Here is a 10,090-nt window from a genome sequence, read left to right as displayed (position 1 = left end):
ATGTTTTCAAAACTATATATTATATATTTTCAAAATAATTAAAAAACCATATATTATATAATTTTCAAAATGATTTCAGACTATATAATATATATATAAATAAAAAATGGACGAAAATTGGTGTCTACAGCTGCCCCTCTTTGTCCTTTTTCGTGGAACGAAAAATAGGGCAAAGACAAAAAGGACACAAATTTTCATTCGATATAGTTGAGAATTGATTTGAATTAGGAATAACTCCCTGTCGAATTTGAGCTGCGGATAGCTCCTTCGTCGCGAAGTCAAGTCCATCTCGAAATGATATGGAATTGAAACCGTAGTTCGAAATTTAAATCGAGATGCGACTTCTCATTGCCCAAACATAGTCAACCTTGGTTATCTTCTCGGTTTAAAGATCTTGGCTAAAAATTCAAATGGGAAGCAATTCATTGACCAAATCATATGGTAGATAGTCCCTCGAGCTGAACGAAATCGAACTCGAAAGGTCTTTGTCGACAGATGGCTTTTCTCGACTTAAGCTATGCTGTCGGAAAGCGATTTTTTTGTCACTAAGGCACGGTTAACCCAGGTCTTCATCTCGACTTGAAAACCTTGATTGTAGCCGGACAGTAGTGTGATTGAGGTATCATTGAGCTAAATAGAGTTGAACTCGACAATTTTATTGACAAATAGCCCTTCTTGCCTTGAGCTATGTTGTAAGCCTGATTTGCCTCTAAGTTGAATATAATCGAACTCGAAGGTCTTTAGCAGATAGCCCTTCTCGGCTTAAGCTATGCTGCAAATGATGTGCCTTGGAGCTGAGCGGAGTCGAACTCGAAGGTCTTTTGGTCACAGATAACCCTTCTAGCCTTGAGTTATGCTGTAAATGATGTGCCGTTGAGCTGAGCGTAGTCGAATTCAAAGGTCTTTTGTTGGCAGACAACCCTTCTAGACTTAAGTTGTATTGCAAATGATATGCCTTGGAGCTGAGCGTAGTCGAACTCGAAGGTCTTTTGTTGGCAGATAACCCTTCTCGACTTAAGTTATGCTACAAATGATGTGCCCTCAAAGCTGAGTGTAATCGAACTCGAAGGCCTTTTGTTGGCAGATAACCCTTCTTGACTTAAGTTATACTGCAAATGATGTGCCCTCGAAGCTGAGTGTAATCGAACTCGGGGGTCTTTGGCAGATAGCCCTTCTCGACTTAAGCTATGCTGCAAATGATGTGCCTTAGAGCTGAGCGTAGTCGAACTCGAAGGTCTTTGGGTCACAGATAACCCTTCTAGCCTTGAGTTACGCTGTAAATGATGTGCCCTCGAAGCTGAGTGTAGTCGAACTCGGGGGTCTTTGGCAGATAGCCCTTCTCGACTTAAGCTATGCTGCAAATGATGTGCCTTGGAGCTGATCGTAGTCGAACTCAAAGGTCTTTTGTTGGCAGACAACCCTTGTAGACTTAAGTTGTGCTGCAAATGATATGCCTTGGAGCTGAGCGTAGTCGAACTCGAAGGTCTTTGGTTGGCAGATAACCCTTCTCGACTTAAGTTATGCTGCAAATGATGTGCCCTCGAAGCTGAATGTAATCGAACTCGGGTCTTTTGGTCACAGATAACCCTTCTAGCCTTGAGTTATGCTGTAAATGATGTTTAAAAATGACTTCCCTTTATGGGTCGAAAACGGTCATGATTCTTCCGGTGGTTCCCCTAAACTGGTCTGGGAAAACCTACTGATAAATTCTGACAGCCGGATATCTTCCGTCGTGGAATTGAAATCTGGCTTGAAAGTATTAACTGAAAACATGTTGCTCCTTGTTGAGTTGAGCTGAACTGAATTTGATCTGAATTGGTTCTCGAACCTATCTGAAATTGGTTCTGAGATCCGTATATATGTAAAGTCGGTTGAGGTGTAGCTTCTTGCTGCTGAGTTACACCATCGTTCTTTAAAGGTGCTTGCAAGTCGAGTATATCTTGAAATAGAATTGAAACCTGACTCAAAGGGCTGTAAAAAATGTATGCTAAAATGATGAATGTGATGCACCTGAGTATGTCTAAGATGCATGCAATCATGAATGAATTATGTGTTATTTCTTGGATGAAGTCTCGTGCTTTGCCTGCCAATCTGGTCCATGGAATCGATCGTGCCCCATTTGCTTCTCGAGCTTGGGCTTTACAGACATTTCACATCTGAGATTGCTCTGTTTGAAAACGTTTTTCTCCTTTTTCTTGTTTCAGGAGAGAGAAATGATAAAAATGTTGTAAAGTATTGTTCGCAATTGAATCAAATTGTAAACGTGAGTTCAAAAAATATCAAAGGAATCAAGAGCTCTTTTAATGCTTTCAGAGTTACAAATCTTTGACAAATGTTCAAAGGGACGAGTCGGCTTTAGGTTGGCCTCCTTTCTAAGGTTTTTTTGGTAAAAAATGTCATTTTTTTTTTTAAATATCGCAACATGCTTTGGTACTTTAATTGGGTGCGGACAAAATGACGTAGCTAGCATGATCAATTACTAGACATTTTATCTCAGTCCTCTGAAATCTTTCATTTATTCAAGCTTTGTAGACTCTTCCAACAAAGGCAGTGCGAAAAATATCGGTCTAAAAATGAAATTCTAGAGTGCTTGTGTGTAATCAACTATAACAGGTGTTCCTTAACCCCCTTAGTCTATTTTACCGAAACTTCATGCTTAGATAAATTCGATTTAATTTGCCGTTATCTGGCTAGCTGAATCCATAAAGCCGGGGCGTTTAACCAATTGCTTTAGAGGGACAACTTATCATTATAATCACTCTTACCAAGTTAACTGAAGGGTTCATCTCATCACAGAGTCTTCAGCCTGACAAGTGCAGTGGAGCAAACACCGAATTGCCAAGTGTCCGAGCAATGTCATGGTTTGAACGTAATCTACTCATAAGGCCAGGGCTTTCAAGTTTCCTCTATAACCAATTGCCTTAGCGGAATAGCTCAGTTTTTACGGATTTAGTTTCCTAAGATTGTCAAGAAGAACCTGTTATAGCCTAGGTGTTTTTTGAAAGTCAAGAAATCTCATCTCTAGAGTTTAATTTTCGAGCAACTGACCTAAACTGGATTCACCTACTCGACTCTTTTATTTGTAAAGATCATCATCGTCATTGAACGTCTTAAATAAAAAACATAGTAATTGTCATATGCAAATGATGCCCCATGTTGTCCGTACCTTATGAAAGGAAAATTGGTTAATTCCAAGAACGAGGTATGGTGTTTGAGGGTATATTCTGGATAAGGTCAAAGTCATTGTTATTAAATCATGTTACTTTGTCAAAGATTCATAACTTTGAATCGTTTACAGAGTTTCTTAATTCAAATGATATGCAAAGAATTACAAATTTGCAAATATGATCCATTGCTTGGCATCTTTTAAAGTAACATAAATTTGATTAAAATGTTCTTACAAAAACTTTGAGAAGAAAAAAAATGGAAGAAAAACAAAGTCAAACAGAATGCCTCAAATGATGAAATGACATTCCTCACTTGGATGCCCCCAAGTTGTTGAAGTCGATCCAGTTCTGGTTACGCATCTTTTGTACGACCCTCTTAAATGCGTAACAGTTCTCAATTGTGTGCCCTGGGACTCCGCCGTGATATTCACAATACGCATTCTCGTCATACCGTTTGGGGTATGGGGGCTTCATGGGTTCTACTGGATATGGTGACACCACATGGGTGTCAAGAAGTTGCTGGTAAAGCTCTTTGTAGGTCATGGGAATAGGGTCGAAATGTTCCCTTTCCCTTCTGGACTCTTGTTAGAAGTACCTAACGGTACAGCCGCAGTTGGTTTTGGGCTGGAGATTGTAACACCTTTGCTGGAGTGTTTGATGTTGTTAACCTCTCCATCCCTCTCCCTCATAGGAGGCTTCTTACTGGCTTCCCCATCCTTAATCTTGCCTTGCTTTATGGCCGACTCAATCATTTCTCCGGCCATAACCAAGTCTGAAAAGCTTCCTGATGTGATCGCCACCAGATGCCCGAAGTATGGAGCCTTCAGAGTCTGCACGAAAAGTTTCCGGGTTTCCTTTTCATCTAACGGTGGATGAACTTGCACAGCCAAGTCCCTCCATTTTTGTGCGTACTGCCTGAAACTCTCGTTATGCTTCTTTTCCATGTTTTGTAGCATAACTCGATCTGGCCTTATGTCATTGTTATGCTTGTATTGTTCCAGAAATGACTTGGCCAGGTCCTTCCAGGTCTTGATATTTGATCGGCTTAGCTGGTTGTACCACCGAATGGCTGAGCCCGACAGACTATCCTGAAAGCAGTGGATCAGGAGTTGGTCGTTTCCTCCATATCCTGTCATCTTTCGGCAGAACATGGTGATGTGAGCGGATGGGCAACTATTCCCGTCAAACTTCTCGAACTCCGGGGACTTAAATTTCGGGGGAAGAACCAAGTCCGGGACTAGACTAAGTTCCGTTGCATCGATTTCATGGTAGTCACGGTCTCCTTTGACTATATTCATTTGGTCCTCCAATTGTTTGATTTTTTCCTCCATCTTCCTTGCTTTTTCCTCTTCATCCAAATCCGGTACATGGTAATAACCCGGATTGTTCTTAGGGTTAAATACAGAGGACAAGGGCTTTGATTTTGCAGCAGATGAGTCCCCTCGAAGTTCTGGTAAGATTTCAGGTGAGATAACCACTTGTGGGGTAGGTTGTATAGTTACCCCTTCCGATGAACCTGCCCCAGGCGCACTGGTCTGTTGTAGGCCAATTAACTTGGCAACGATCTGATCAACCAAGGACTCTTGGTTCTTTGTGATTGTTTCTAGAGTATTTCGACTGTTCTGGTTTATTTTGTCTTCTAGCTCCTTTTGTAGTTTTAACATATTCTCCTCGATTTGTGTAATTCTGGCTTCCATCCTCTTCTTCTTCAAACGAGTGTTATGTGGATGGGGTGTGTCCAATACTTGAGGCGGTGTATCCAGTATTTACTCCTTTTGATGAGACATGTATATATTAGTTAATGTGAATGCAAAGAAAATAACAAAATGCAAAGAAAAATAAGAAATGCAAAATGTCTAAATATGTGATGCATGAAATGTCCGAGGCATTGATCCAAAAAATGTGCCTGTTATTCTGAATAACCCTTATTGGTGACAAAAGTGTTACGTCTGAAGCGACAAAAAAAACTCTTTTTGATGGTACAAATCTTGTACATCTTCTGACAAGTTAATTCGTCCTTTTTGAATATCCTGTCGCACTATTCCGGCTCCTTTGGCTAAAATGTGCAAATAATGAGATGCTTGCCCCAAAAAAAAGATCTCGAAGGACTGCATCTTCGACTTTCACTTTCTACCGAGCTTGTTTCTAACGAAAGTGTCATTGGAGCCCTTTATCCGAAGTTTATCGACTTGTTTCTAGAATTTGTCAATAATGGTCTGCGGCTTAGCTGGGGTTTCGCCACTTGTTATCGTAGTTTTCAAAAGGAGCGTCTGGGTCAATGACCTTTTCCTCGTATTGCCCCTGCAACTTTACCTTCGAGTATTCTTTGACCACGGTTGGACTTCTGAGTTTTTTATCTCTTTGTATTATAACCCATTTGTCCATTAATGCAGATTATTCATGTTTTAACAAACACATTTTTTGTGGATCAACACATCGTTTTAAATGATGCAAACAATGAACACAAAATAAAAGAGAACAAAAAATGAAAGGGTTAGTGAGGTAAATCAAAATAAAAAAATGAAAAATCCTACCCCATATGATATCTACCCCTCATGCTTTAATTCCTACCCGGACATGATCTCTATTCCGCATGCTGATTTCAAACAAATCCTAACCGCATATTTGTCTAGTTCGCATGCTTTTAAGCAGAAAATAAAGTAGGAAATAAAACAGCCTAGGGTTTGGAATGAGGTTTCGGGGTGGGCTCTAATTCCCTGTACTCTCCCGGTTTAGGTTCTAAAAAGGTACTCGAGTTCTCCTTGCCGGTGCCCCCTTGGGCTTACCAGACCCTTAGTCCTAAGCCTATTACAAGCTTGTGTGGACTAAGTTAAACTCGAGAGGACACATTCCCTTATGCCCGCACGGTGAATAAATTCACACGAAGACATAAGGTATATGAATCCCGAAGGCTACTTGCTAGGCATATGCGGTGAATAAATTCACACGAATGCGTCGCTTTCACCCCCACTTAAAACGGGTTCGGAGCTCGGGTTTAGAGCTTGAGATGAAAACTTTGAAAAATCTGAAATCATTAAAAAATGTTAGTACAACTATTTATTTGAAAAATAATCAAAGGTAAATAACTGGAATCGAATAAAAAAAATTTAAATTTAAATTTACCATTTTCGCATAAAAAGACAACCGAAAATTAATTTCGGCCTGACTCACTTACCTGTCCCCAGCGGAGTCGCCAAGCTGTCGTAACCGTCTTTCGGTTTGGGCCCCGAAATTGGGCTTCGACTTGGATTAAATGAGTTGGAGTCGCCACCGACCACTTTAAAACGAATTTAGGTGGGCCGGACACCATCTTACCTGATCTGCGTTATACCAGAAATGTGTCGGGTTCGGGAGTCGATTACGGTCAAGGAAGGATTAGCACCCTTGAACCGCCCTTTCGGTACCAATTAATTTATCAGTTGTTTTTTAATTGCGAAAATTACAAATTTAAATTGAAATTTAGAAATCCGACTCGAATTGCTTACCTCTGATTAATTGAGATTTCTGAAAAAAATGAGTTGAAGATGTTAGGAAAAAAAAACAAATAAGTAATGAATTAGGAAGAGGAAAAAAAAATAATAATAAATAAATGAATATAAATCAAATGGCAAGAATTAAAAAAAATAAAAAAAAATAAAAAAAACACTAAAGTCAAAATAAACAAAAGAATAAAAAAGATAAAAAGTGAAGAAAACGAGATAGGGAAAATAAAAATAAAAATACTATTAAAATAATAATAATTAGAACGAATATTAAAACGTTAACTTTTAAAGGTAAATAAAATAAGAGGAAAAAGTGAAAAGTGTAATATGGGAAAGAAATAACAATAATAAAATAAAATAATAAAAATAGATAAAAAAAAGGTTAAAGTTTGAAATTAGAAAAATGTTAGAAAAACAAAACAAGGTAAATAAATAAAAGGATCAGAATGAATTAAATTGGACCTTGTGCACCGAAAGTGATACTAAAACCAAACTGTAAAAAAACAAAATTAGAGGGTTAATTCACAAAATATAAAAAAATGTAAAAGGTGACCAATTTGAATGAATTGAGAATCCAGAGACGAAATTACAAGTGATGGCCAGATTGAAATGCGATTTAAACTACCAGGGACTGCGGAGAGAATTAAAGAATCTTCTATTTGCATAATGGTCCCTGCTATATATATATATACATAACCAGGCTTATTTCGTTCATTCTCAACAATCTCATCTCTCTCAACCGAGAGAGCTCCCAACCAGCCTTTCTCGGCCAATGGTTGGCCGAATCCCGGCAACCGCACGCCGCCGCTCCGGCCGCCACCGGTGGCGGCCGGAAAGAAATCGAAGTCTCCAAAACGTTCGTTCCAGTCCAGTGAGCCTAAAACCCCCGACCAAATCCCCAAAATAGACCCAAATAAACGCAGATCTAAACAAAAAAAACCGCTCAGTATCTACCCTTTCTTGACGAAAACTCTTCGCCTTCTCGGTGGCTCTTCGGTTCCGACGAGCCTCTTTCTTTGCTCGGGTCTCGCTTGTTTATTTTGTGTGTGCTTTTATGAGTTTTGTTTCTGCTTTTGGTTTATGGTTGTGCTTCGTTGTTTTGCTGGTGGCTTTTGTGTGTACTGTTGCTCGATGGTTTTGTTTTTTCTCACTGTTGGTTCTCGGCTTACTCTCTGTTGATGGTTCTATATGTTGATGGTCGTTTGTTCTCTCTGTGGATACCGTCGATGGTACTGTTGTTGGTGTTTTTGTCTAGATTTGGTTGTGTTTAGTTGTATTGCCTGGTTTCGCTCGGTTTACTGTTCATCCTCCATCGTAACCGTGGCTTTGCAAAGCATTTATAAGCCTTCATCGGCCGTTGTGATCCCGAGAATAACGGGACGTGGTGGACTGTTCCGAGATCTTCGGGCATGTGTGACCGGTCATCCCGGGATGGGTCAGTCCCGGGATGCCGGCCGGCCGTTTCGGCATGCGTGACCGTCCATTGCTCTATGCGGCGCTGACTATGTAATTCCCCTAAGCAAGCAACCCTAATATGCTATTGGGCTAGTCCAAACCCGATTCTCTGATTGCTTGGGCCCTATCTTGGACCTGAAACAAACAATAATAAATAAATAAATAATAAATGAAAAAAAAAATAAATTAATAGATAAATTAATATAAAACATTTTCAAAACTATACAATATATGTTTTTTAAAAAAATAATTTTCAAAACCACATAACGTATAAATAATTTTCAAAACTATATAATATATTTTTAAAAACTAATTTTCAAAACTATATAATATATATATTTTAAAAACTAATTTTCAAAACTATATAATATATATTTAGAAACTAATTTTCAAAATTATATAATATATATGTTTTTCAAGAATGTTTTTAAAAGCTATATATTATATATATTTAAAAAAAATTCAAAACAATATAATATGTATTTTCAAAAAATGTTTTCAAAAACTATATATTATATATTTTCAAAATAATAAAAAAACCATATATTATATAATTTTCAAAATGATTTCAGACTATATAATATATATATAAATAAAAAATGGACGAAAATTGGTGTCTACACCGACTAATATCAGTCATCTTTTTAGAAGATAGTAATATCATTCATCAACCTTTTTTTTATAGTTTCGCTTTGGTTATTCAATTATTTTTTTTTTCAGTCGTATGTAATATTAGGTTTTAATTTTTTTTATCATTTATTATTAAAAAAGTGACATACTAACATTATCATTATTTTTTAGCTATTTGTAATCAAATCATAACATTATATATAATTTTAAAGACATAATAATAAAAATACTCCTACCATTTATGAAAATGGTCACTTCCAGGGACGGAGTTTAGTGAGAGCCCAAAGGGACCCTGACTCATGTTAACATTCATATATTCGATATAATTTTGGTCTAGTAGTATTTTAGTTCATATAAAAATAAATATTTAAATTAAATAATATAAGAATTTATTAAATATTTAATCGAGTAGGAACCAAACTAAATAATGATAACCCCGTGGTCTCAAAATTTTTGTCTAATAACAATTTAGGTAATCGTAAGTTTTAATATTATACAGATTAAGTGTTATCTTATGAATTTTGATTTTTTTTATAAATACATGGTGAATACAAGATAATATATGTATGCATACTCTTAACTATTTGACAATAAACGCTCATACCTCTACATGCGCAGTGTTAGAACTCGAGACCTCAATGATAACAACAATCCTTTAATAACTAAGGTCGCTTAGTTCGTGCTGAATTTTGAGTTTAAATACCTAATAAGTCTTTATATTTTTTAAATAGTCCAATATTTCAGCCCTGTCAATATTTAGTTCTGGCTCCATCCCTAACCACTTCGCCCATTATTCTTTTTTTTAGCATTTTATCTTTCAACTTTTAAATTTTTTATCAAATATAATCTATTAAATGAAGATAGTTAATTGACTAAGTCAAATCATGTTATTGTGACATTTTCATATGTGTATAGTTGATGACTTGATGTGTTCTACGTCACCTAAAATAATAATGTGACATGTGTCACAAAATAATGTTACGTCATAAAAAAATTGATGTGACGTGTATTATATCACTAAAAATGATTACGTAACATGTGTCATATCAACAATTGAATACATGTGAAACTGACACGTAATCAACATAGATTGACTATTAATTAACTAATGATTTTCATTCAACAATGTTTATTTTAAACAAAATTTAAAACATTAGAGATAAAATGATTAAAAAAATATAAAATGATCATTTATACAAACGTTAAATATAATTTTATTATTATATCAAATTATTAAAAAAATAATATAATTAAAATGGAATCGTGAAAATAAATAAATCACTAAATACATAATTTAACTTTATAAATTTAGTTATTATATAATTTTTCAATGACAAATCAAATGAAGATGAGGTT

Source organism: Hibiscus syriacus, unplaced genomic scaffold (assembly GCF_006381635.1).
Source record: "Hibiscus syriacus cultivar Baekdansim isolate YM2019G1 unplaced genomic scaffold, ASM638163v2 tig00003435_pilon, whole genome shotgun sequence".
NCBI classification, from domain to species: Eukaryota; Viridiplantae; Streptophyta; class Magnoliopsida; order Malvales; family Malvaceae; genus Hibiscus; species Hibiscus syriacus.
Note: the sequence above shows the minus strand (reverse complement) of the source record.